This window comes from Vulpes vulpes, chromosome 5 (assembly GCF_048418805.1).
Source record: "Vulpes vulpes isolate BD-2025 chromosome 5, VulVul3, whole genome shotgun sequence".
NCBI classification, from domain to species: Eukaryota; Metazoa; Chordata; class Mammalia; order Carnivora; family Canidae; genus Vulpes; species Vulpes vulpes.
This window is the reverse complement of record NC_132784.1, coordinates 129097501-129121929: the sequence shown is the minus strand read 5'-3', so window position 1 is coordinate 129121929 and position 24429 is coordinate 129097501. Positions and strand designations below refer to the sequence as shown.

The window sequence follows — 24429 nt, the reverse complement described above, 5'->3', positions numbered from 1 at the left end:
ATGCAGTCCTCAGCTGACCCTTCCTGAGGCCCTGCCTTATCATACATATCTGAAGACCTGACCCTGGAACTGCAGCACCTGGTCCTACCCAAAGCCTGCACTACACCTTGGCCCAATGCAGTTTTCTTCCTTTGGCCGCACACCCACCCCCCTCCCACACACACACAAACATCCCTGATTTTACAAATTATAATATTCCCTATAACTCTACACTATGAGGACTCCTGAAATCATCTCCTGCAACCAATCCAGAACCCCACCACTTCTTGAGCATTTTCTATGCATCTGGGACAAACTACATGCTTTGCTCTCCTTCCCTGTTCACACTGCATGCAACCTAATGAGGTCTGTTTTGACAAAGGAGGAAAAGGAGTAGAAACAACTTGCCCAAGACTACACAGCTATCATGTTATGTTAGGACATTTAAATCATCCAATGAGATCTCTGGAGAAATACTCCAATGCTAGCTCAAGGAACCTGCTGCCTTTTCAGCAGAGAGCTCTGCACTTGTGCCTGCCTCCCAAGCGAGCTGCACACACATTCCCCTTGTTAGTAACAAGTGGCCATTTGAGGCTTGAGTGTCATCTCCAGCCAGACCTGGGAACATCCTCACCCAATACCCTGTAGACATGCAGTCTTGGAAAGGTTTACTTAAATGATCAACCAGGCTTTCTCCATTTCTAAAGTGAGTGAAGTAGCATTCATCCCAAGGGTGAATTCATCCCAAGGGATCATTCCAGGATTTGATCAAACAATGAGCAGCAATCAATTAGTGTGGTGCTCAGATGTAGTGGATGTCCAATCAAGGATTGCTGTTCTCACAGGTGCTGCCATGCACCAACGTTGCTCAGTGTTTCTCAGCACCCTGCGCACTATGTTCCCACCCCCATTGTGGTCTGATCTGTCCCTGCCCTTTGGCACCTCCTTACGGCCTCTCTCTCACCAGTACTTTCAGGTGCCTCGTGGAAGCAGAGGCTCAGAACTTAACTGGCTCTCTGTCACGCACCAAGGTAGTCTCTTGCCAACAGATACAGCCTCGAGATCTCTCTGGGCTTCTTTCCACCAGGCAGGAAGCTGAACCATGCTGGGTCCTCTTGCTGTCCTGTGTGCCCTCCTGTTTCCCGGTAAGTCCTGACTCCCTCCACAGTGCGGGGGATGGGGGACCCCCTGAAGTTCCTGACCATCCCTGTCTCACTGCTGTCTCACTATTCCTCTCTCAGGTGGCGGAGCAGGACTCAAGCTTGAGCAGACTCCTGTGGTCGTGGGGCGCTTGGGCACCTTGGCCACCCTACCGTGCACAGTGGATAGCTCGGTCTACTACATCCACTGGTACTTCCAGAGGGAGGGTATTGCCCCTAAGAGACTCCTTTACATAAACACATACAGCTCATCTGTGCAGAGGGATGCATCTGTGAACATGGACAAAGTCAATGCCAAGATGGGCAAGAACAGATACAGCTGTAACCTGTTGGTGCAGAAGCTGGAGAAGAGCGACGAAGGCGTGTACTACTGTGCTGCCTGGGAAGAACACAGCCACTCCTGCTGCCCTGGCCTCTGCACAAATAGGTCTCCATCTCCCAGGGCGATTCATGCCTGGCAACTTCCTCTGGCTCTAGGTGTCTGAGGTTGTCCTGGGGACAGTCCTCAGCACCCTGTCTTCTGGTGGGTGTCTCCTCCTTGGGGTCACTCTACATAACCCTGGAAGCTAAGCAGCCCCTGATGCTCAGGTTGGCTCAGACCCAGGGAGCTGTCCAGCCTGGAGGGACTTTTCTAAAGATTGTCAGGTAGTGTTTCTGAGGCATTTGGAGCAGAATCTGTGCTACTCAATGTAGTAGCCACTAGCCACTTGGCACAAGTGGGTGTTGAACACTTGAAATGTAGATAGTGCACTAGTCCAAGTTGAGATGGCTGCTTGTGTAACATACACTTCCTATTCTGGAGTCTAAAAAAATGAAATATCTTCTTAGTAATTTCTATATTGAGTAGATGTCAAAATACTATTTTGGATATCTCACAGTAAATAAAATCAATCCTAGAATCTTATTTGATTCTTTAGCTTTTTAAAATGCAGCAGTATGAAAATATTTGTGTCTCCAATTGTGATTCTTATTTATTTCTACTTAACAGAGGTGTGACAGACTGGGGATTAAAGAATCTGACCACCTCCATGAAGAATGTGGTAATAAAACATGGTGCAAATCATTTCAAGAATGAAGGACACTTTGGAGATTTACCACAAAATGTTTGAAAGCTGAGACTGGGAGTCACCTCCTGATTCCAGTTTCTATGTTGCTGCCCCGCCCCCTGCTAGTTACTTACAGTGGAGAGTCAGGGAGCAGAGGCTCAGGAAGCTGAGGGCCTACTTCTCAGCACCTCGTGCACTGGCATGTCTGGGGCTCAGCTCCTGTGGAGGGACATGATCCTCATGCAGGTAGATCCATCAGCCCTAAAGGAGACCAGGAATCCTCCACCTTCTGCTTATGCTTAAATGCTACCGTATATGGGATTTGGAGATCAGATTCCCTAGACCTCTGTTCCCTCCTCTATAAAATGAAGTACTTTAGCTGACAGAAATGTGGCTGATTTTTGTGTTAAACAAAAATTTTACCAATAAGATATCACTATATTTACTAACTTCTTATAAAGGTAGTTAAATTTTTGCCAAAAAAAAGAAAGAAAGAAAGAAAGAAAGCAAAAGAAAAGAAGAGGTATATCACTGATTCTCTAGCTCCAAAGAGGAAAATTCCTATGGCTGTTGTGGGGAAGAAGAAAAAGGTCTCTGAGGAGGTCTAAGCTGAAATGAATGTATTTTCAATTGAAAATTCAAATTACATGTAAAACGTAATTGCATTGGTGAAAATGATTACTGGAAGGAAAGTCTACATCATCTGAAGGAAACTGGTCCCTCAGATTCACTAACTCCTCATCTATCTCTCTGAACTTCTGCTTTTTTTGGTGAGAGATTTATATTTAAGACAGGCATGACTGTGAAAGATCCCAACCAACAACCCAACACTCTACTGATGGCCTGGGTCAAGGCCAAGCCCTCTAGTATGTATAGGAAGAGATGAGGGTGGATGGGCAGAAATTTACCTTTGTTCTGTTCTGGGGATGTTCTTTCATTTATCTTCCCCATTTCCTATATAACTGACCCCTTTCCTTCTAAGTGCCTGACTTCATAGGGCAGTGAATCTGAGACGTGACTATTACACTTTATTTAGAGAGAAAGTAGCCAAATATGAAGACACTGTCATGAGAAGTCATCCAAAATCAATGCAAATCTTAGTTTTTAACATGGCTCCATAGTACCTTTGAGTTACATCCTGAGAGGACAGTGGCCTAGTGCATGGAGCAAACAACCCCTAAGTGGAGGGTGAAACAAATCAGTATTTGGAGTCACTTCCTCCCACTGCCTTTCTCCTCATGGATAAGGTGAACCTCACCAAAGCCCCTAGGGCACACACAGCCCTCCTGTCCTAAGGAAATGTCTGCTAATTAAATGATTGTTTAAATGGCTGATGCATAAAAACACTAAAAACATATTCTATTTTTTAAAAGATTTTAATTAGTTATTAATGAGAGACACAGGGAGAAGAGCAGAGACATAGAGGGAGAAGCAGGCTTCCTGTGGGGAGCCTGATGTCAGGCTGGATCTCAGGACCCCAGGATCATAACCTGCACCAAAAGTAGATGCTTAACCCCTAACCCACCAAGATGCCTCTAAAGGCATCATCCCAGAATGCACAGCAATGATTCCAGTGGCAGACCTACTAATGTGTATTGAAGTGAGATTTATATTTTTACTATTAGAGAAGGGTTCACATTACCTCATGGGTAGGGGAGTTTGTACAGATGGATACTTGAAATAGTCTGATGGTTTGGGCTCCACTCATTTATTTCACTCCTGAGGTGGGTGAAACACAGTGATTTTGAGTAATAGATGCAGCATTATATTATGAAAATAATGCGGAGCAAGACTAAGAACTTATTTAAAAATCATTGTTTCATAGTTATATTATCCATTACCAACTGATCACACACATGCTAGTACTGTGGAAAAAGTCATGCCTGTTATCTCAGAGTCACCTTCTAAAAATCACAAATCGAAACATTTCTTGGCAAACCTGGAAATCCATGCTGACTGTTTTGTGTTGGGAGCTCTTTATGTTCCATGCCCAGAATGGGTACAGGGACGCAGTTTTGTACAGAGGAAAGGGCACAACTGGGCGAGGTCACTTCTAAACATTGGGATCAGAGACCTTTTACTATGTCACTTCCATACCCTTATTGTCTCATAGAAAACCTGTATAGCTTTTGAATTATATTTTAAAATTTATTTCTAAAAGAATCCACATGTCTTAATATTAAAGTTCTTTTTTTAAATAATTTTATTTTTTATTGGTGTTCAATTTGCCAACATACAGAATAACACCCAGTGCTCATCCCGTCAAGTGCCCCCCTCAGTGCCCATCACCCATTCACCCCCCCGCCCTCCTCCCCTTCCACCACCCCTAGTTCGTTTCCCAGAGTTAGGAGTCTTCCATGTTCTGTCTCCCTTTCTGATATTTCCTACCCATTTCTTCTCCCTTCCCCTCTATTCCCTTTCACTATTATTTATATTCCCCAAATGAATGAGACCATATAATGTTAAAGTTCTTGATTATTAATGAGCACCTAGATACAATATATGAAATCTGATGTTTAGAAATGTGTGTAATAATCTCTCTCTTGATCACTACTTCTCCCCTCTTCACAATCTTAGCTTCATTTACAAAACAAAAATCTAGTTTTCTCTGCTGATTCTCACGGATTCCATCAGCCAAGTTAGAGACAAAGTTCATGCTTGGAGAGCTGAGAGGACCTTCTTGAGCTGCTTATGTCTTTCCCCTGTGTAGGATAAGTGTCAGGTACTACAAATAGTCCTCTTGTTAACATTACTGTAAATTCTTTACAGGGTTCTTTACATCTCCTTCGTCTAGATGCAGGAATGAGATCATATCAAGCAGAATTGCATGTAAACACTGTTATGTTCAACAAACAACAAACATACAACAAAGTTGTTTCACTTCCAACTTCTGAAAACATGATCTGCTCAGTGAAGGTTGCTAGATGTTCAGCCTCAAATATTCATCTGGAAACTGAGAAGATAGACTTTTAAGCAGGACCTTGCATTTTTCCCTGCCTTTGGAGACACGGATTTCTTCTCCAGGGGAAGAACAAGCATGGATATGGAGGGACACAAAGACTGGATTCTGGGAAAACTTCTGTTTCCTCCTCAGGATCAATGCTCCACTTTTCTCCCCATTGCTCTTTGCCCCAGGAACCTAACTCCTGTGGATTACAGTAATGGGAATCTCTGCTCTGATTTCCAATGGAAAGTTAGCCAATGGAAATTGAAGTTCAAGGAACCATCATCATGTCACCTACCGAAGCATTTCTTCATGGACACTAGATTTCCAAGCCTATGGGTCCAGGGCCCTGAAATAAAGAAACAAACTTCTCCAGTGGATAGAGTGGTATAAAGGGCCTCTCTCACTTGCACTTCTGTGTTCCTGAGCATAAGTTTCTGGGTATGGGGAAGATGGCACTATAGGTTGGCCCTGGGAGGAGGTAGGCCCCCTTCAGGGAAAGAACCCTACATTCAGGCTGCTCCTACTTCCCAGTTTCTTGCTGATGCTTCCATTGGCTGCTTCCAAACAGCAACCAGAGAATAAAAACCATCTGTGCGCTCCAAGAGGGTCCACCTCCTAATGCCCAGGGAAAAGTAAGAAAGGTAGACTCTCCATCTGGAGGAGCAAAAGTATACAATTAAGCAGTCAAATAAATGGATTGCATTTTCCCCCAAAGTAGTAAAGCAAGTTGAAGAGTTGGGAGATTTATTATTTTTTTTCATTGGAGTTCAATTTGCAAACATATAGCATATCACCCAGTGCTCATCCCGTCAAGTGCCCCCCTGAGTTGGGAGATTTTATCTAGTTCCTTTCACTTCACTTTCCACAAAGCCACCAAGTTCCCATACCTAACAGAACAGAATGTGACCTGTTCCTTCAGTAACAAAACAGGAATCTGGACACGTGTTGAGAGATTATCATTAACTTTGTGCTTTTCTAGTTGATACACTTAGCATAAAAAAGACATGCAGATTATTTCCAATGCTTTTGTTTTTCGGTTAAGTCAGGGATTCTGAGGTATTTGTTGAGTTATTTCTACGTCACCAAAGTAGAATAAAATAATGAGATCTCTGTGGAGATAAATGATGATAGTGCTTTATGAACCAGTATTATGATGAATCCAATTCTGTGTTCTTGATGTTCTTTAATGTAATACACAAGGGTACAGTATTATGACATTCCAACTCTTTTTTCTAAGATTTATTTATCTATTTATTCGTGATAGAGAGAGAGAGAGACAGAGAGAGAGAGAGAGAGAGAGGCAGAGACACAGGAGGAGGGAGAAGCAGGCTCCATGCCAGGAGCCCGACGTGGGACTCGATCCCGGGACTCCAGGTTCCTGCCCTGGGCCAAAAGTAGGCACTAAACCACTGAGCCACCCAGGGATTCCTGACATTCCAACTCTTAATAAAGGAGACCACAGAAATACCTGCAACTTTTATAAGGTCAATTAAAATCCAGCCTGTCACATTTGTTAGAATTGATCTATCTTTTCAGTCCTTCCTTCATAGAGACAGTTGCTGTTCATGGTGAGCTGCTCATGGGGATTTTTATCTTCATCTTTATCTAATTATCTTCAAGTAAGACCTTATCCACTTGTCCTGCTTAGCAGCCCTGTGACATTCCTTCAGTCCCTCATCACTCCTCTGTACCTCACTCTCCTGATCTAGTAAGTGAAAATTTAAAGCCACTGTATCATGTGATTGCTATGAAGATGGAAAAGGTAAACAACGTTTAGGGGAAAAAAAGTCTATCAATAACAAAGTACTCATTAATATTAGGTCATTTTTTGGAGGGGGAAGGGGAGAGGCATATGCAGAAAGAGAATCTTAATCAGAATCCACCTCTGCACAAGCCTGATGTGGGGCTCAATAACATGACCCTAAGATCATAATCTGAGCAGAAATCAAGAGTCAGATGCTTAACTGGCTGAGGTACTCAGGGACCCCAATTATTTGCTCTTCTGAAACTTAATATTTATAGAATATGCAGTATTTTAAACTATTACACTGAGAAAGTATGTTTATAAAGCAGTTTCTGACAAGTAGAGACCATTCTCATTTCCACAGAAATCAAGACTAAACCACTAAACCACTTCTTAACTACAGGACAATACAAGGAACAAGGCACTGTCCCCCACAACGGAGACAGAACAGATAGTGAACATTAAGTGACACAAATCCTTACCATGTGCGCAAACACAAGCGCAGGACCTGATTTCAAAGAATAAGTAAAATGCCAATAAATTATTCATTGACTTTTCAACATAAAACAATGAAAAGTCTATTTCTAACCATAGAATCTGCAGTGGACATCTGTGGGAATACAGATCTCTCCTTGCAACTTTCCTGTATGAGCTATTCACCTTAAGGATAAATTCCCCAGCGAACATCAACATATTCATTCATTCTGTCCCCTATTTGAAGGCCCCACAGTCTAATGTGCAACTTTGAGATCTCCTCAGAGGAAAGAGGGATTTGCAGACCAGGCACATACAAGAGATGGAATTCCATGGGATCCTTTAGCCCTTCTCCCACCTCAATTGGGCCCATGTTCTTTGATGGTCATTTTAACCTACACTGTTCATGACCTTGACTGTTTCTCTGTGGGGAGGCCCTTGCATTCTTGAGCCTGATCAGAACCTTCCTAGTCCCTTATAGTTTTTTTATGGAGGAAAATTGGAGTCCAGGATCTGAGTGGAACACCTGAATGAGAAAGAACCAACGCTTTCTAAAAGGAATGCATGACAAGTGTGGATTCTGCTTCTGTAGACATCTTTGCTACATTACTATTTTGGTTCTCAAAATATCTTTGCTAACTGCATTGTCTTGTGTCATATATGGAAGAGAAGTGTACTTCGTACCATAGTGTCTTCTGATAACAGTCCTAATGAGACAAGTTAAATCAGCTTTTCAGTATGAGACTTAGAAAAGTTAGTGAAAAGTTTAATATTAAAATAATGAAAAGAGGCAAATGTTTTATTATTTATTCAAAAGTCAGAATACATGAGGCCTTTAAATCACCATTTTAAGATTGATTAATAAAAGGGAAAATGCTTACCTCAAAAATGAAAAAATATTAAAGTTCATACTCCTACATTATATCTCAGCTACATCCATGTCTTTCTTAGTGGAAGAAAGAATATGAAAATAAATATTCAAGTTTTAAGATACCATTTGTCAGATAGACAGGATGGGCTTTTCTTCCTTACTTATTTATTGATTTTATACATTTAAAATAAAAGTAGGAACAAGAATTTTTACAATGAAAGTATTTCAGAAAGTCATTTTTCTTCTTTTTCAATAATAATAAAAATACACCTTGAAAATTTTAGAAAGGGCATAATATTGCTATCCACAATATCTAATTTATGTTTATTATTATTTATCAGGTGCACATATTTTATGTTCATTCTCATTTTTGAACTGATAATGTAACTTTGTCAATTTTGATAGATATTTCAGCAATCATAGATGTAGAAACTGAGACAAAAAGATTAAATACCTCAGTTCACATCCAAAGGGGTAAGTAAGATAAGGAGGTGTTGATTTTCATAGGCCACTGGTAACGATTTTCACGAAAAGTTGGTAAGATCCTGATAAATTTTCAATATATAAAGTTAAATAAATGGGCTAAATGGTAGAGGAGGCTGATTATTACACATATTCAAGAAAATACTATTCTTATAGATCATTTAAATACCTAGAATATTGCTCACAGTAATAATTTAACCAAAAGAAGAGAAAGTTTCAAATATGCAAATCTCACTTGAAACATATATGTAATATACCAAGCAATCCTAATTCTACTCACAAATACATAGAGAAATTTCAAAGTAAAAGTAAAAGATAGGTGTCTTGCATTATCATTTTTTATCATTTTTATATCTCATTTTACGTGGATTTTCTTTATATTATTTATACATGTTGTCATATTTACCGAATGGGTGTCTTTTCATGAGTTATGTCTCACTGCCACCATCCTCGTTGGTAAAATGGAGATTTATCATAACAGCTATCACATGAGACTGTGAGAGGAGTAAAAAATAATTCAAGTCCACAATGCACATTAGATGTCTAATAATTGTAAAGTGAATCATTACATAATACTCATAACATTGCTTTGAAAGTGATACTACATGTGACATCATGCTTATGAGGCAGTTGCAAGGCTCAGGGTGAATAGAAGCTGGTTTCCAGAGACTGCTCTGACCCATGTATCCCTAGCAGCTGTGGCCTACTCCCTTCTTGGAAGAACCTGATTATAAATGAAATTTGATCTTTGAGCCCTATTTGCTTTATGACATTTCAATCTATTTTTAAAAAACAAAACAAAACAAAAACCCTCCAGTTCTTGTGCACATGGCATATTCAGGAATGTCAAAGAGATATTTCAGGGTCTGATTTTGTTCTGTTATGCTGTTGACAGAAGAGTAGAGTCAGGTTTCCCATCTGAGTTCCCAATAACAGCAAATCAGAGACACATAGACATATGGGCTGAGTCCAGCAGACCTGTCCTCATATTACTGAGCAGTGTTTCTGTAGTGTGGGATTCCTGTAGTATGTGAATGTGTGAGTGGGTGTGAGAAACGTTCTGACTCACCCCATACAGATACGTTTACCAGGAATTTATTTTCAGATTGAGAATCCTCTTACCGCATCTGCCCAGCACTCATGGGACACAGAAAGCCATAGACTCGCTCAGATCTGTGACAGATTGTGAAGAATGCCAGGCAACTATCTAAGCCACCACTTCTTCTAAGAACCCAGAACCAGTCCCACCCTCCTGACTTTGTCCTGACAAGTCCTGCTACAGGCACTTCACTTCTTACCTTTTTGCTGGGGAGCCTGCCAAGCCAAAAAAATGCCACTTCTGGAAGTAGTCATCTTCTCAACCCTCTGGGCTTGTGAGTTTTCCCCCAGGCACTTTAGTCTACAGAAGAGACTCAAGAAATTCTTTCTTGTTGCCTTTTCCATTTCATTTGTTCATGTGAATTTCTCTTCGTTGCTTGTAGTTGGCCTTGGGCAGATAAAGATGGAACAACCGGAAATATCATTTTCTAGAGTAAGAGATGAGCATGGTTTATTTTATTTTATTTTATTTTATTTTATTTTATTTTATTTTATTTTATTTATTTTATTTATTTTATTTTATCAGGAGATAGACTGCATTAGAAGTTTGTTGCAATGTTATCAGGGTTCAAATTTGCTGTTGTCAAAGTTCAGACATTCAAATTGAGTCATTAAACAAATGCAATTCATGCTATTACTGCATCATTACTATGGACATAATGACATTTAATGTTACTTATAGATGGTGACCTTCAGCAGACCCAGTCACGAAGGTAACAGCCTAGTGATCACATGTGACAATAGGGAAGTTTGGAGGACCAGGCAACCAGCCATTGATCTTGCCATTCCATCATGAAGGAAAACTGTAGGAGTTTGAAGCCAAACTTTGGACATGATCTGGATGGAAGTCAGTTTGAGGTAGAAATTACTGATGAGATCTTAGAATGCTCATAGATTGTGATGTTAGTGGGGAAAAAAATGACATTTGTTATGGGCAAGACAGGTGAAGCAGTTCCATGAACTGACCCCATATTACTAGGCTTTACTAGGTTTCCTTTGGTTTTCTGAACACTGAAGAGGCACTGGATAAAATAAGACAAGTGATTCCCTATTAACTGGTGTGTGAAAGGCGTATTTTCAATGAGGATCAAATGAAAGAATGAATCTCGATGCTTGATTGACATAGTCCAATTGCTATACCCAACACTTTATTCCTATTAGTAAAGGAAGTTATGATCCTATCTGCAAGAAACTCTGACGATAACTTTTGATATAGAATTTTACTCAGCATGTTAAATGAATGAAAATTTAGGGGTACTACGACAAGTTCAGCAGGTTTGTAGGGCACGTTCAAATTTGAGGAGGGGATGCTTAGACTCACACTACAGTGTCTTCTCACTCAGGCTTCAATTTCAAATGAAATTCCAATATAAAAAGTACTTTTAGTGAACATTTCCTAAAGCAGAACAAAATTCCCTAATCAAAATTACTTGATTAAGATACTGTAAGAACATTTTTGAAAATAATCAGTAAATTTTTAATTTTTTAAAAATTTTAACCCTTTATTTTTTATTATTTTTTTAAATAATAAATTTATTTTTTATTGGTGTTCAATTTGCCAACATACAGAATAACACCCAGTGCTCATCCCGTCAAGTGCCCCCCTCAGTGCCCGTCACCCATTCACCCCTACTCCCCGCCCTCCTCCCCTTCCACCACCCCTACTTCATTTCCCAGAGTTAGGAGTCTTTGTGTTCTGTCTCCCTTTCTGATATTTCCCACACATTTCTTCTCCCTTCCCTTATATTCCCTTTCACTATTATTTATATTCCCCAAATGAATGAGAACATACAATGTTTGTCCTTCTCCGATTGACTTACTGCACTCAGCATAATACCTTCCAGTTCCATCCACGTTGAAGCAAATGGTGGGTATTTGTCGTTTCTAATGGCTAATATTCCATTGTATACATAGACCACATCTTTACCCATCATCTTTTGATGGACACCGAGGCTCCTTCCACAGTTTGGCTATTGTGGCCATTGTTGATAGAAACATCGGGGTGCAGGTGTCCCGGCGTTTCATTACATCTGAATCTTTGGGGTAAATCCCCAACAGTGCAATTGCTGGGTTGTAGGGCAGGTCTATGTTTAACTCTTTGAGGAACCTCCACACAGGTTTCCAGAGTGGCTGCACCAGTTCACATTCCCACCAACAGTGTAAGAGGGTTCCCTTTTCTCCGCATCCTCTCCAACATTTGTGGCTTCCTGCCTTGTTAATTTTCCCCATTCTCACTGGTGTGAGGTGGTATCTCATTTTGGTTTTGATTTGTATTTCCCTGATGGCAAGTGATGCAGAGCATTTTCTCATGTGCATGTTGGCCATGTCCATGTCTTCCTCTGTGAGATTTCTATTCATGTCTTTTGCCCATTTCATGATTGGATTGTTTGTTTCTTTGGTGTTGAGTTTAATAAGATCTTTATAGATCTTGGAAACTAGCCCTTTATCTGATATGTCATTTGCAAATATCTTCTCCCATTCTGTAGGTTGTCTTTTAGTTTTGTTGACTGTATCCTTTGCTGTGTAAAAGCTTCTTATCTTGATGAAGTACCAAAAGTTCATTTTTCCTTTTGTTTCTTTTGCATTCGTGGATGAATCTTGCAAGAAGTTACAGTAAATTTTTTAAAGAGAAGTTTTGGAAATATTGACATTTTGTTTCTAAATTTAAGGTATTGTAAATAATTTGGAGGTGAAGCAATACACTTTGCCTTACACAAAATCCTGCAGTGGTTCAGATGCAAGAATGAGATGTTCTATAAAATCAGAAATCAAGGTGAAGAATTCCAGTACTCAGAAGAGGGTATGGGATCCATATTTGAAGTAAAGATCAACTCAATAGATTCCGATTCAAACAACTGACTGTGCATTGTGTCAAAATATTCCACGTGATCGAGGCTCTTTACTTAAGAGCTATGACTTTTGGCAAGTTACACACGAGAACTCTTTTCCCGTGGAAACTAAGAAAATAAGTACGTCATAAACCACTGTGGATGAAGGGCTATGACACACTAATTCTACAGCAACATTTCCTTCCTTTTACTATGTGCTGGGTGGTTCCAAACCACAAAATGTTTGTGTTTCTCTCATTATGTTTTTATTGTTATTCCATTTTTTCCCCAGATAAAAGTGCAAGTGAAGACATTTCCCCCAAACCCACAGTTTTTCTTCCTTCAATTGCTGAAATAAAAGTCTGTAAGGCCGGAACATATCTTTGTCTTCTTGAAGATTTTTTCCCTGATGTTATCAAGATAGATTGGAAAGAAAAGAATAACAGAACAGTTCTGCAATCCCAGCATGGAAGCACTATGAAACCTAAGGACACATACATGAAATTCAGCTGGCTGACCGTGACTGGAGTGTCCATGGATAAAGAACACAAATGCATCGTTAACTATGACAATGGTAGAGGAGGGGTTGATCAAGAGATTCTTTTCCTTCAATAAATGAAGGTATATACATATAAACAGGAATAACCTCCCAAAACCCTTTGTTTCAAAGAGAAAACCCTGTTTTTTCTGTCAAGTATTAATGAAAAGAAGCAATTAGAAATTTTTCTCTAATGTTGCTCTTCATGGTGCATATATATTCTGTTATTTATTCTCCATAGATTTCAAATAATATGGGCTTTGGGGGCACCAGGGAGACTCAATAAGTTCAGCATCTAACCCTTCATTCAGCTCAGGTCATGATCTCAGGGTCATGAGATGGATCCCTGTACCGGGCTCCCGCTCAGCACAGAGTTATTGAGTTTCCCTCTCTCCCCCTTCCCAAGTATGCTCTCTCTCTCTCAAAAAAAAAAAAAAATATATATATATATATATATATATATAATTTTTTTTAAAAACAGTATGGGATTTGGAACCTACAGAGAAAAAGAAAAGGACAAATACACTTAGCCTTTGTCACCTCAGTTTTGGCATCCAAAATACTAATGTCACAATGATGGTTTTACCATCATTTCATGATTTAGAAGCAGTGTATGTGAAAGCCCTTAGCAACCTCTCACATATGAAACACACAAATGAGTCCACTTTTGATACCTTTACTTGATCAGGAAATAAGAACAATTATACATCTTTCAAGAATGTTCTACGTAGCAGTCAAAATACTTTTTACTTCAAAATTGCTCTACTCAAAGTATCATCCATAAACAATGAGTTATAGGAGACAAAATGCTGTTGATTTCATGGAGCCGGATCACAACTCAACCAGAAATAATAATTTGACTACTGAGGTTTTAGTATGGTCTTGAATTTTTCAGATTCAAATTTAAATATCAGTATAGGTGATATTAGGTGAAATTTGGTAAGTAAACATTGAAGGAAGCAAAAGTATATAAACATTCTTCCATTGTACACAATGAATGTATTTCTTACCATTGGTAAAACTGCAAAGCAAACTTTTATTGCAATTCTAGTGTAAGCCAGACCAGAAGGGATGCAGGATGAACTACATCCCAAGGAGGATCACTGCAGTCAAGTGAATATACTTACCCTAATCAACCAGGGTCACTTGTGATTTAAGCATTTGTCCAAAGTGCCTCATTGGGGCAGACACTGGTCATATTTAGGTAGGGAGGGCAGATGGCCTCAATGTGCCCTGGCCCCGCTCTGATCCACTAACTCACTAGACTCAAAAGTCGAGTTCTGGCATTGACATCACAGACCAAGGCCCTAAAGGGACCATAAGTAGGAAGCACTTTAGTTTTTCCTTGTGTTTAATACGCACTTTATAAGCAATGGGGAACAAGCACATAACAAGACCCATGAAGAGCTTTGCTATATACAAGTCAAAATTACTGAAGTAAGTCTGTGTTCTTGGAGCATTGAAAAAAACAAACAAACAAACCCACAGACCCAAATGGCAACGCTTAACTTATGGCCCCAAGGCAATAAAGCAAGACTTAATACGTAAACCAAATCCAATTTCAACTCTCCCCTTCCATAAGAGTAATCTTTAATCAGTCAATATGGGAATTTCCTGGTCAGCCCGAGGAAATTTTCTGATTGACCCATTCCCTCCTCCTTGGGAGAGTGACTTTGCCTAAAACAATGAATTCTTTGCTAAATATTCCATTTTCCACCCACTCCCTATTGTTAAAAACCTTTCCTCTCCTGTAGTCTTTGGAGTTGCCACTGCTTGCTAAATGGAATGCTGTGTGATTTATAAATTGGTTGACTAATAGAGCCATTAGAGTGTAAACATGTACATGGTTGATTTTGTTAACAGATTTGGTGGCAAGGATGGAATCTGATGTCGACTCCGAAGGGCATTCAGAAGCAAAGCAAAACACAGAGGTGGTAACTGTGAGCCCTCTAAGTTCACGATCTTTCCCACCTAGTGCAAGCACTGTGGGTGAGTTCTCCCTGGTTCCAAGCTCTAGTCACTTTGTGTTCTGACTCCTAATCTAATTGGCTTTGCTTGACAGGCAGTTCAACTTGGGCTGGCCGAGTGTTATGCCTGTGTTCAGTTACTAGCGTGTCTGCTCTGGGCCCCATTGTGCTGGATATTTGCACAGAGTCCAACTGAACAGGCTGAAGGGTCTGCCCAGAGCCAAGCACCTAACCTCTCAAACCAAGTTTCACAGATGGAAACTTCAGCAATATTCCAGAGAATTGCTGGTGCACACAGAGTCTTCTTGTGGCCAGAACTCAGTATCATCTCCTGCTGCCCATACACTAATGTGCATTTAACAGTTGGTCTTCATTCATGTAAAGGCCAAGCTACTGCGAGACCTCAGGGCAATGATAACCTAGAAATATAATGCCTATAATGGGGAACTTGCAAATTAGATGAGAACGTTAAGACGTGCCCTTAAAAGCAAGAGTTCCCCAATTAAATAGAATCCTCCAAAGTGTTTAAAATTCCAAAGTTGGGCAGCCTGAGTGGCTCAGCGGTTTAGTGCCACCTTCAGCCCAAGGTCTGGTCCTGGAGACCTGGGATTGACTCACATCGGGCTCCCTGCATGGAGCCTGCTTCTCCCTCTGCCTGTGTCTCTGCCTCTCTCTCTCTCTCTCTCTGTCTCTCGTGAGTAAATAAATAAAATCTTTAAAATAAATAAATAAAAAAGATAAAATTTCAAGGTCATTTGATTGAAAGCTCATTGAAAAATGCTAATAAAAAAACTAAAGGTGGAAGAAGTACCTAAAACAGATTAATAGACGGATCCAACTACTTCTGCTCCCGTCTGGACAATGTTGTGGGTTCATTCTAGTCTGAATTGATTTTCCACTCTGAACAGACTACACAGCCACAAACAGCAGTCTGCTATTTCATAGCCTTACAGACAACCCCATATCTACCTTCATAGGAGAGCTGCCAAATAAGCCCCCTCCACAGTTGATGAAAAAGGGTGGTTCCTGACAAATTGCTATGTACTTTAGTCTCTTAAACAGTCAAGAGGAAATTCTGGTAAGTTCCAGGACCTGCACAAGGGATCCTAGAAAAACTGGCAGAATCCAGAGAAGAGTAGAAACTCTTAACAGAAGTAGCTCCTTCCAAGTTTCTGTCCATGTGCCTGGTCCAGAGACGATAGTAAAATTTCTTGTTGTCCCATTCTTTCCAAATCCAAACCCTTGCTATTGATCCTTTCTCTCACAGTGAGAGCTATTGCCTTCTTGCTTGTGTCATCCTGTGTAACTGCCCTTAGCTTTCTGTCTGCTTGGTACATGTGGCTTGTTGGTTCCTCTTTCAGCTCTCACTGTGAGTGACTCTGAGTATTGGGAGGGTAGTATCCTTTGCACTGACTTGAGGATCCTGGTAACACATAAAGGGTGTTATTCCACATGTCAGAAACCTTTAAAATTAAAACTATGTACCCAGAGTGAAGGAAGAAATTGAGGCTCGTGTGCTTGATTAGGTGGATCAAACTATGATATCATTTCATGTAAAAAGAACTCCAAGTGATTGAGAACAACTGGGCTGACAAATCTTAACAGAAGTAGAAATGCATCTCTTGAAGGAGTTCAAAACTCAAAGACAACCTACACAACGGGAGAAGATATTTGCAAATGACATATCAGATAAAGGGCTAGTTTCCAAGATCTATAAAGACCTTATTAAACTCAACACCAAAGAAACAAACAATCCAATCATGAAATGGGCAAAAGACATGAAGAGAAATCTCACAGAGGAAGACATGGACATGGCCAACATGCACATGAGGAAATGCTCCGCATCACTGGCCATCAGGGAAATACAAATCAAAACCACAATGAGATACCACCTCACACCAGTGAGAATGGGGAAAATTAACAGAGCAGGAAACCACAAATGTTGGAGAGGATGTGGAGAAAGGGGAACCCTCTTACACTGTTGGTGGGAATGTGAACTGGTGCAGCCACTCTGGAAAACTGTGTGGAGGTTCCTCAAAGAGTTAAAAAATAGACCTGCCCTACGACCCAGCAATTGCACTGCTGGGGATTTGCCCCAAAGATACAAATGCAATGAAACGTCGGGACACCTGCACCCCGATGTTTCTATCAGCAATGTCCACAATAGCCAAACTGTGGAAGGAACCTCGGTGTCCATTGAAAGATGAATGGATAAAGAGGATGTGGTCTATGTATACAATGGAATATTACTCAGCCATGAGAAACAACAAATACCCACCATTTGCTTCAACGTGGATGGAACTGGAGGGTATTATGCTGAGTGAAATGAGTCAATTGGAGAAGGACAAACATTATATGGTCTCATTCATTTGGGGAATATAAAAAATAGTGAAAGGGAACAAAGGGGAAAGGAGAAAAAATGAGTGGGAAATTTCAGAAAGGGAGACAGAGCATGAAAGACTCCTAACTCTGGGAAACGAACTAGGGGTGGTGGAAAGGGAGGTGGGCAGGGGTTTGGTGGTGAATGGGTGACGGGCACTGAGGTGGGCACTTGATGGGATGAGCACTGGGTGTTATTCTATATGTTGGCAAATTAAACACCAATAAAAAATAAATTTATATTAAAAAAAAGCGAAAACAAAGTACTCCTGTTTCTTGAACCTTCCCACTTATTCCCCTATTTATGGAAAAGGGCTTGTAAAATGATTGGCTTTAGGAAAGCAAAGATAAACTCAGGCCTGTTCACAGTCATATTTGGTGCTTTACTGAAATATTGTTTTTTGAAGCAGAACACATTTCTAGAAATTATGAAATGTATTCATAAATTCAGCAATCTAAAGAATGCAGCTAATGAACAGCTCACAACTGCTTTCTGACTAGCTTGCTTTAAATATGAAGGTTTCTACAGGTTAAAAATTCTAGCATATGTAATGCAGACTACTGGAAATAAAAAGAAACATTTGGAAAGCAAAGAAAGTAAGAGGTACGTTTTTAGTAAGAAAAAGTATGAGGAATGGAAATATGTTTTTTGAGGGGGAAAGAGGGATTTTTGTCTTAAAGGGAGGCTGCTTATCTAAAGAAGGTAAACTCAGGACAATACATGAATGTAAAAGAGAAAGTTGTAGACGTTTGCAAAAGGGGATGTTTGGGAAGGAATGTTACATGTGGGCAGGACTGACTAACGTTGGAATGAAGAATTTTCAAATCAAAAGTAAGTTGATGAGTTGGTTTTCTCCTGCCAAAAGAATGAATGCTTTGGTCGGACCCGGGCGGGCAGGTGTCTTAGTTTACTTTCTTTGGAGTTTTGGTCTGCTTAAATCTCTTTGACTTGGAGCATTCCAATGGTTTTGTAAAACTAGTTGTTTTATTTAGCATGTCAGATTACATGGACGCCTTGCAAAAAAGTTCACACTAAGTTTTCTAGATATTGTATTTGTAAGATTGTGGTACGTGTAGATAAAGTCCATTCCAATTCTACAAAAAATGGCCCCCATTGCCAGACGTTGGCTGCCCTGATGTCCTTGTAATATGGCACCAGTCTACTTCTGACAGAGAAATGAAGGTGGATAAACAATGGGAGCATATTAAACAAAGAGTCAGGCCTAAGGGAAAACCAGGGCAGCACCCAAATGTACTTTCTGCCCAAAGCAGTTCTTGAAGGTAAGATAGCCCTCGATTATCTCTTCGCTGAGAAAGGCTGAATCTGTGCTGTAGGCCACCTCACTTGCTATACCCAGATGAACACTACTGGGGAAGGTAAAACTCAGTAACTCTTTCAGTAGGGTCTTTCCTACTTATTTGATTCTAATTGCTTTGAATATTGGGACAATGACATCTGAAAGCACTCCAAACATGGGGAATTATCCTGTTACAGACATCATAATAATCTGCCTGGTGGATTTTGTTCTCTCAAAAACTTTACATGCATGTTCTAAGCCAGAAACCTATAAACAAATGATCTTTATAAAACTGGAACATCACCAAAGAATGACAGAATGTCCAATTTAAATATTATACAGCTGAAGTGTTAATCCTTGAATATTACAAGGATTGAGCATAAAGGTCAAGACCCATGAATATCACCCAGAGGAACAACACAAACTGAGAACTTCAGCGCTGTTGCTGAGACCCGTATTAATATCTTCAATTTTGATCCCATCTCTGAGCTAAGCTGAGATCAGATCAAAAGGGAAGGTTGTTATAAAGGAAACCACAGGCTCACAATGTACTCATTTAGCTTAAGGCCACGAGTCAGTAAACCAAGTCTTCATAGCTACCGCACTGCAGTTACAGTACCCAGAACTGTAACTTTTAGCCAGTGGACATGGATATTTCCTGGTCAGCACTAGGATGTTTACTGATTGACTCCCTCTGCTCTGCAGTTTCAGGTACAAATATGATGAATAAAATCACTGTATGGATAAGAAAGAGACCATTAAGGCACTGTAAAGTAAGCCCTTTAGGATATTTTATCATTTGACCTAGTTATACTAACATTGTCCTTCTTGATATGTAACCAAAAGTCTATACTTCACACCCATTTCTTCAAGAGCACACCAACATAAGACTGGAGTGGGTAAAATTACACACCAGAGCCATGTTTGTGTGGACAATGACACATGAACAGAAAAAGGATAAATCAAAGGAAACTTGCAACTTCCCCTTCCTGCATCCAACAGTCAATCATCATTATTGATTTTTTGTGTTTGTATGTATGTTGGGTGGTTTTTTGTTTTGATTTGTTTTTCTACACTGTAGATAAATACAACTCTAACAGGTTTATGTATTCAGACAATTATCAGTGTGATGTGACCTTTCATTCTATCCCTGCAAACATGCTCAATGAAATGTTGAGCTTTTAGGGTTGCATGGTAGCTTGATTAGTTAAGTGCCTGCCATTGGCTCAAATCATGATTCCAGAGTGTGGGTTTGAGCTGAGAGTTGGGCTCCTTAATCAGCTGGGAGTGGGCTTCTTGCTCTCCCTCTGCCCACTCCCACTGCTCATGCTCTCTCTCTGTCTCAAATAAATGACAGAATATTAAAAAAATAAAAAAGAAATGCTGAGCTTTTGTAATAAAATGGGTAGTGCTAAGACTAATTCAATTATATGGAAGAGATGTTACCTGAGAGTCCACAATGGCGGAATTATGTTTGATTTCTATGGGTTGTTTTACAAGGTGCTTTCCACAGGCTCTAGTTCATCAATGCTCCCACAATCATCCTTTCAGTGCTGGCTCTGACAATCATCACTGGTATGATATTCAGCAAAAATTCAGACTCTCTAAAATCTTATTTCCTTGTAGGTAACACGGAATTCTCCAAATTCAGCTCATATCAATGTAATGGGGAGATGAGATAATGCCTATGAGCTTCCACATAGTGCCTGGCACAATAACAATCAATCAGTAGGTTTGGCCTTCTTTAGTATTGTTGTCAGGTCCTCCAATACCACCAGTCCAGAAAATCATTGCAGGAGTTGAGGATAATGGGGCATGCATGATTTGAAAGATGGGAATGCTTTCTTTGATTTAGATAGGAAATTTACCTAAACCAGACTCCTTCCAACATGTACAGTGCCTCTGTGGCTTCAGGGTTGGACAAATTCATTTTGGTAGCAGCCCTTCATGTGAGCAGTGGATGTGGAGGACTGGACAGCAGTCACCGTTTCTGATTATTTTTCTATTCAATAGTATTTATAGGACACCTACTGTGGAGTAGTCACTGTGCTACGAGCTATGAACACAGAAGGAAGGAAGATAATGTTAGGCATTACTCTCCAGGTGTGAGAAAAAGTGCATCATTCACAAACATCTTTATGTGCAGAAATACAATATGTGAATTGATCTACTAAATTATGTAAAATCAAACAAAATATTTCTGAAATTGGTAGGCTCATGTTTGTAATGGCTCTTCCTCTTTGCTGACAAATTCCATCTATCTATCATCTGTCTATCATCTATCTATCTATCTATCTATCTATCTATCTATCTATCATCTATCTATCTCTATCTATCCTCTATCTACAAACAGAGGAACGTCAAACAATGCATATGAACAATACTTGTCCTCACTTCTTTTAGAACTTGCTGCTATTAACTCCACAGAAGCTTCCCTGGATGATGGACATGGTAAGTTTTTGTCTATATTTGCCTTTATGTCATGCTATAGCATTTTTCCTTCCTGATCAGCTTAGACTTTGAACTCCCCTGGCTTCAGGGAGAAACCTCAGAATGGCTGGATCTTGTAAAATAGAGAGTGATATTTATGTGAATCCATTGTCTCTCAGGTCATCTTCACACCTGGTGTAACTGCTGGTAACTGCTGGTTTGGGTGTGAGAGGACCATGAATCAGGAGTGCAGTGATGTGCCCTGAATTCTTTCAACAATGAATTTCATTCATTTTTGTGCCAGAGATTTCTACTGACTGAGGAAATCATGATATCATGCTGCTTCTATATTTTTTAGCCTTATCCTTGCCGGTAGTTAAGAACATTAACAGACACTGAGAGGTTCTTGTCCAGAAGACATTGTGCTGCACTGTGAGTACATTTTGTTTATAGCTCCTATTCTCACTGTGATGGATTATATTCCCATTTTACACATGAGGGCAATGAGCTGAAATGAATTCAGTCCCCATGCCATACAGCGAGAGCTAAGGCTGACACCTACACCATTTGATTCAAGATGAACCAAGTTCACACACTTACTCAGTTTTTATTCTTCCTCTAAATCCCAAAGTCAAGGCCCTGAGATAGGTGCACACATGGGGAGGCGGTGTCAGTACAGGGCTTCCAGTTCCACAGACTAAATTTACACTCTAGCCTTTTAATTTTCTTTTGCATGAGTATGGGTAAACTATTCACAATTTCTGAGTCCAATAAAATCAACACAAAAAACACATACCTGAGTTATAGATATATAACATGGCATATGTGTCGTATCTAGCTTAGGTATCCCTTTTAGCTACTACATCATAGGTGCTAGCACTTGGCACTTTTTCCCCACATAATGAACAAAGGAAATGATGAGAAGCATTGGTTCTGGCCCTGCTGATCCACCATCCATGGCCAATATCAGGGGATTCTGGACTCTGACCATCATCAACATCATCACCAGCTTCAGCAGCAGCAGAAGCTTCCAACTTTATATTTTTGCTTAGTCATTTTGAAGTCTTGGGTATTTGTTGAATGTGAAGATGCAGAATTACAGAGCAACTGAGAAAGTGTTCTTTAATTCTGTGTTGCTGGGATTGAAATCTGGATTCTAGTACTTACTGGTTGTATGAAATCAGGCAAATGGCTTCCCTCTCTGTACTCACTTTATTTGTCAATTGGGAATGAAAATAATCATTTCAGAGGTTACTGTAAAATTAAGTAAGATTTAAGCTTTGCATGCAAAGTTCTGAAAATAAGTGACATTTAGTTTGTACTTAATGTATATTGCCTCTTATTCTTACTTTGATTCATGTGGGATGAACGTGCTAAAAGCCACTTATCACCAATGTATTTTCCCCCACTGGATTCATTCATTATAAACACAAATTTACTTTTTAATACTTTGGAATGTACTAGTGAGTTTCACAGGTTTTGACTGAGTTGCCCTGCAGACTCCATTCTGAGTTGTCTTAGGTGGTGGTGGTGGTGATGTTGATATAAGTATTTATTACCCCATTGTGCTGGTGAGAGAATGGCACTTGACCTAAATTATCAGAATTGTATACAGTCACCTTCGCAGTGAATACGTCTTGGCCTTTCAAAAAAACTGTGAAATTAATACATCCTTTCTTCTAGACCCCCTGCAGGTACAGCTCATGAACACCTCTGCCTACTATACCTACCTCCTCCTCCTCATGAAGAGTCTGACGTACTCCATCATCACTGCCATCTGTTTGCTTGGGGGACCAGCGTTCAGTGGTACCGGGAAGTGTTCCTAACACACGGTGCCATCACGATCCAATTATTCCCGTTGGCTCAGTTCTAAAATGTCTGCTGTGGAGCAAGTGAGACTTTCTTTCTGAGATTGGGTTATTTCATTTCACATGTGTCTTCTCTATAGTGCCATTATGCAGAATGGGTTTATAAACCAGTGGAAAAACCGAAACTTTCACTCTGCAGCGAGAACAAATTTGGCTATGACTCAGAGTTGGGGACAGGGTGCCATCCCCAGGGGCTTCAGCACTGGTCTCTCCTCAGTTAGCTCCTCAACCACCTAGTACCCATGCCTCTGAGTAAAGCCAGCATGCAGCTTCCAGCTGTATCCTTGAATTCTTATTTATCCAGATGCTTCCCTGGAAACTCTTTATTTTACATACCTGAAAGCACTCATTCTTGCTACCTGAATTTCATACTGTTTATCATATTAGGCACAATAAAAGCAATCAAAATTCTACTTTAGCCTATGTCTGCTTTTATTTGGTGCTATCTAATTGAGAGTCAAATGTAAGAGGCAGCATGACAGCTGAGCCTTCAGATACAGTGCTGGTTGTCATATTGGTCAATTCCATACTCCTAATTCTTGCCCTGAGGTGGTCTAATGATGCCTCATTGTGGCACTGGCCCAAACTGGAGAGCCACAGCTAGTGAAGAAGATACCCAGGTTATTTCCCTTTCAACAGTCAGTTGATTCAGAGTCATCTGGTTTAAAACATTTGGGTGGTGATGATATAACATGTCACATGACTGGCAGGTGTGCTCAGACCTATAGCAGTGTTTTATGGACAATATGTTTCCTGATCTGATAAGCACTCCGTGAGAGCAGGACTAACACTGAAAGGAAAGGGTGGTAGAGGAGGGAAATGCTTGGATTCTGAATTCCAAGTGCCTGTATTTAAATCTTGGTCCTAAAGCTATTTCATTTCTGTGACATAATTTTCTCATGCATTAAATGAAGATACAGTGTGCCCTGTCACCTTGAGTTGTGTGGATGTAAGAGTTAATTCTGCTGGGTACATGCAAGCACTCTACAGCATTAGAATCTACTATTGCCATATACTTTGGAAATAATAGATAACAGGCCTGCATGCACACACACTAACAAGTGTGTATGTACTTATTTATACGTGTGTTTGTATTTTTACAAACATAGATGTACAACAAAATGTTCAGTGTGTGATAAGTTGTTGAAAAGTTAGTAGTTGTATATTTTCCCATTTTCAGTAATGAAAGTACTTACAGCAATAAATTTGATATATTAGAAATGAAACAATGTCTCATTTAAAAGGGAATAATTTTTTGTTTGGTTTTGAATTTTATTTATTTATTTATTCCTGGGGGCTACACAGAGAGAGGCAGAGAC

The 24429-nt window shown here is 40.0% G+C and overlaps 1 pseudogene; it reads left to right on the top strand.

Annotated features, from left to right (window-relative positions):
• Nucleotides 1-1081: 1081 nt before the first annotated feature.
• On the top strand, nucleotides 1082-23068 carry LOC112908572 (T-cell receptor gamma chain C region 5/10-13-like; annotated as a pseudogene).
• The last annotated feature ends 1361 nt before the right edge of the window (nucleotides 23069-24429 follow it).